Below are 5,240 nucleotides of genomic sequence, written 5' to 3' on the forward strand. Positions count from 1 at the left end.
ACGACCTTACCCTCATCCCAGACAATTTGAAGATGATGGTGGACATGCGGAAGGAAAGGAGATCTCATCAGCCACTGTTCATCTTAGGTCTTGAAGTTGTGAGAGTGAGCAGTTTTTAATACCTGAGTGTCCTCATCAGTGAAGACCTCACTACACCATGCAGACGGTCAAGAGGGTTCAACAGCGGCTGCAATTTCTAGGAATGCTGAAAAGGTTGGGCTATCAGCTAAGATCCGCAGCGACTTCTACAGCTGCATTGTTGATAGCATCTTAAACAGCTGCATTACTGTATGGTACGGCAGCCCCATCGCTTTGGAGCACAAACGACTGCAGCGTCATTCGTCATTCGAGACCCACTGCCTTCTATGCAGAGAATCCAGCACTGCAGAGTCCATAGGAGAGCTGCGTTCATCGCCTCGGGACACACCCACCTCCAACATTGACTGTTCACACTTCTTCCCTCCAACTGGAGGTACAGGAGTGTGAAATGTAGAGCAACAACTGACAGGAGTCAATAACAACATACTACCTCAGGACAATTCTGCATGTTTTTCTGCACAGCCGCTGTACTCAACTACACATGTAGCCGTCTATTTAGACTGTGTGCATATAGCCTGCACCTACACTATTTGTTCATTCAAACCTGCATACAGTTTTAACTTGCATTTTGCTAATACTGTGTACATTTCTCATACTGTTGACTGTTTACTTTTTTCTGCAGTGTTTGCATATCCCTACACTGTTTAGGAGCGGCGTAGCTCAGGGGGTTAGGGCAGTGGAACCGAACGTTCCTTGTTCGATTCTTGACTCCTTTTACCCCGTTGAAGTGTTACTGACCAAGACACTGAACCCCTAACACCTCCCCTGGCACTGCTCAGTAGCTGCCTTCTGCTCATGGTTCATCCATGATGGGTTAAGTTGCAGTGGTCATATTTCGCTGATGTTGTGCTCAATGTATCACTGAACGTGACAATAAAGGTCTTCTGGTTACAACAGTATGTTTATTATTAATTTCGCACTGCAGATGGCAAAATAAGAAATTCATTGCACAGAGAAACAGGTTTCAAGACTGCACATGACAATAAACACTTTGAATCTTGAATGTCCTATGCTGTGAATGAAATGAAATGGGTCTTTACAGTCAGTTGTACTTGAGCTGAAATGGTGGGGTGCATTTTTTCTTAATATGCAGGAAATACACATGAAAGATAAATCACAACAGTGGAGAGGATAGGATGTGTTGAGGAATAGCTGAAATTATATACAGATATGCAGACGGTGATCAGGGGATATGTTTAGTTTAGCAACGGTTCTTGATATAGGAGTTCAAAAGCAGTCGAAACGAAGGGAGAATAGAATTTATCCTTAGACTCCAGAACTTGATCAATACTGTGAGTATGTTTTAAAAACATAGCAATTAATCATTCTTATAGATATAATAATTACTGCCACAAATTGTATTATAACAAACTGTCAGTTTATATCTTGTTGCAAATGAACACATTTACATCCCCCAAAAGATTCAACAAAAGGCAGCTACTGGGAGGTCCTTCAAAGAAAAAGGACAGGTTAAACCACCACCAAATAAGAAATACACCCCTTAGCTTGTCAGTAAATATGCTGAAGTGCAGCTGCTGTGTTATCTCACTCAAATAGGATCATAAACTGTAACCCTGAGGATAGAAATGTGCTTCAGTACACGCTTGATGGTCTCTCTTCAATTTCTTTGTCAGTAATTGCAGCTGGGTGACCTTGCAGGGCTTTACTTGGCCGTTGTGTTGTGCAGAGGCAGCACAGGGGTGAGACGGATTGGCTGGTTGAACATAGAGTCCTTTTATTCAGCTGAATTCAGATTAAAGTAAGGTGAGGTGCTGAGAATGAAAAGCATGCTTTCATTGCAGCCGACAATCTCTCCTCTCTGAAAGTGTGCAACTAAACCTAGAGGTTTTAGCCTTGACAGAATGAAGGACTTTAATTTTTCACTTGTGAAATTCACATCACGTGGGAATGATCTCAAATTCGGACAAATAAGGTCTTTTACCAGATTAAATATTGCCCTAGGGTTCCAAATGGTTTCATTTGTTTGTACAAGGAGATGTTAAGGATCATGATAACAAAGCACAGTAAAAGACTTGAAGTACCAGATCCCACCTAACTATAACATATGATACAGCACTGCTAAAATTTGCCCTGTGTAAGGTTGCTTTTTTTTCTGAAAAGCTTTATTTCAACTGTTTTTGATAACATTTAAAGTATGTGTGTGTACAACCAATTGCACCTGGCAGTCTGAGACATTGTCAAAAAACTGTATGAAGCTACAACACATAGTGGTGAAAACATGTGCACATGCTCCAAAGGGTTCTGCGACCACAATCGAAATATTCTGAAAATAACGTGAAGGACGTGAGGGAACAGTTACAATGTGTTTCGTAGTTTTCAAGTAAGAGGCACTAAAGGGCCAGCGAGGGTGTGGAGGTTGTATGGAACAAAAACAGATCTATCTGTGGGGTTGAGGGTGAGGGTAAGGGGGCTGTCACTTTTTTCCTTGTGTTTTGGTCTGATTGCGTATGTGTGCATGTGAGTGTGTGTGTAAGACGTTGCCTCTTATGTAAGATACTTGTAGGCTTGCCTCCTCTCAACCAATTAGAAGGGCCTTCTCGGTCACAAGGACTCAAGTGGTTTGTACGTCATCAGGTAATAAGATTCACATAGTGTACAGCAGCTCACATTAGGCGGGCATAGCAGGAAGGGTGAGACATAAAGAATCCGAGGGGTGGGAGGGAAATGCCGGGCAGTGGGCCAAAAGCGCCATAACAAAGTGGACCACAACTGTTCCACATGGAGACCTGTTGTTATGGTAATGGATGCCGTGACCCGCCAGTGCCCTCCCACCCTCCGGCATTGAGGGAGATTAAATGGCTTACAGTATTATTCTGTTTCACAGAAAAGGCTGCAGTACTCCTCTGGTGTAAATCGCACTAGGTTTGACAAATGTTCAGGTCTAGAAAGTTACATAAAAAGCATGAAATGTAGAAAATAAATAAAATAAAAAATACTTCTTTGCCAGAATAATACTGAATAAAAATACAGAAACTAAATAAAAACTGCATCAAAAATAATATTAATATTCATACTTAGTCTTTATACCGTTCATTTTATTTGTATTGTTTTTTTTGAAGTCTCTATTTTTTAAATCAGCAAATAAACAAAATTGTATTTGTATAATGATTTTCATGTAATTGATGAAATATTATTGTTTTCAATACAAGAAACATTTCAACTGGATGAAAACAGAAAGGAGAAATTAATGATACACTTTCAGTCTCTTGAGTTTAATGAAATATGACATTTTTCATTTGCAGACTGTACAGGCTTGTAGAGCTTTTCATATTTTTCATTGATTCTGTCTTCTGAAAGTGTGAGTATGGTTGATGACCAAAAAGGACCATTCCAGCTATAGGACAGTTGGCATTTTTATGCACCCTAGAATTTATGGACCTCCAGCCTGAGCTATTTATTTAAAATTAAGTTTGACCCCCGCCTGACCCATGACCCCCTCATCTTAAGCATGTGACCTGTGTATTGTACATGATCTCTTTTTTGCATAGAAAATTCCAAGTCAGCATTTTGGATGAAAAGAAGAGCACACTTTATGAGATTAAGATGGCTCAAACTTAACATCATAATTTATTTTTTTTCTTAATTACAAGACAAGAGCAGTAATTTTCTAAATGTCTGTTGCACAACTTTAATCCCATGAATGAGGTGATAATTTTAGACACTGGTGTGGGATCAGACTAGGGTGTGACATAATCCAGTCAGTGCTGTTATAGCAACAATGTCATTGCTGACTCTGGAACAGATACTGAAATGTCTGCGGGAACTGCAGTTCCCTAAGATGACACATTGAAGACAAAATCACTTACTTCCAAGCTTTTGCCTTTTTGTTACATTTTGAGTCACCTTATGATATGATCTATTAAAGTAAGGTTTGGGAAAGACTTATTTCTAAATTGAAATGATGAATTCATGTACAGACAATCATGAAGTGTACACATGGAAAATGTCCGCAGGCACACTAAATTGAGACTCAGGCTTCCTCCCAAAGCAAACAACTGTGAATGTGTATCAAGCTGGCTCGTGTGTATGTGTGTGTCCTTTCATTCTAATGTTGGGCATGTTTTCAAGTAATGAACCAACACATATTTTTTAGCTTAAGTAAATATTATACTGGTAAACAGACTTAACTTGTAAATGCAAAAAGGTTCTTCAGATGTTTTCTTTTGAAAGAGATGACACCTTTTACATTGTTCATCCTATGAAATGCAAAAAAAAAAAAAAAAAAAAAAAACAGCCACCAATGGTTTTAATGTTTGATAAACTAAACTTGCTTCTATTATGCTATTATGGCCTGCAGCAATTGGTTTGGGATCCCAAAGCATTTTTTCACTGTATTTTATTGTTTATTGTTTATTTTATTGTAGGACATATGGACAAAAAAAAAGAAATAATTTGGAATCAAGTTTGCCAACATTTCCCTTGCAGCTGTAGCCTTTGTGTTGCTCAAAGCTGTTGCTGCCTTCAAGAGCTTCCATGAGCCTCTGAGATTGGAGAAATTTTAAGTGCATGATTGCAATTTGCAGGAACATTGAAATAAATGTGGAATCTCATGCAATCGCACATTATCTTAAATTCCATGCATTAACAGGTCTTGGCGTATATGCGTATGACATATGGTTTTTGAGGTACCTACCAGCTATCGCTCGGTACATGGCATTTTGATTGGATATGTTGATTTACCAAATATCAATTGTAGTGTGAGTAGTGGTGAGGAATGTGTCATTCATATTAGCTGCCATTATTTGATCAAAATTGAAAGGATGTAACACACTTAAATGATTGTGTGGTGAATAAATCAACAGTGTCTTTTAATTTTCATATAATAAGTATCACGCTGGTAGGCTTACTTTGAGTTCATTGAACCCATGCGGTCCTGACAAATGTGGCTTGTTCATTGTTTTATAAAACTTTAGCTCCCTCTGCTGGATAATTATCCAAACTACTCATCAGAACTTACTAACCGCAAACTGGTGCACAAGACAAATACATATATTTCCAAGATATAAATAAAAAGAATATTTATTACGAAATCAATTTAAATAATATAATTAGTGTCACATCACATAGAAAACAAACGGGGGTCTATATTTTATCAGGCATTTTCATCGACGCCTAATCGG

The sequence above is a fragment of the Fistularia commersonii genome, chromosome 20 (assembly GCF_037954325.1).
Source record: "Fistularia commersonii isolate RoL2024-O1a breed Wild chromosome 20, RoL_Fcom_v1.0, whole genome shotgun sequence".
Lineage (NCBI taxonomy): Eukaryota > Metazoa > Chordata > Actinopteri > Syngnathiformes > Fistulariidae > Fistularia > Fistularia commersonii.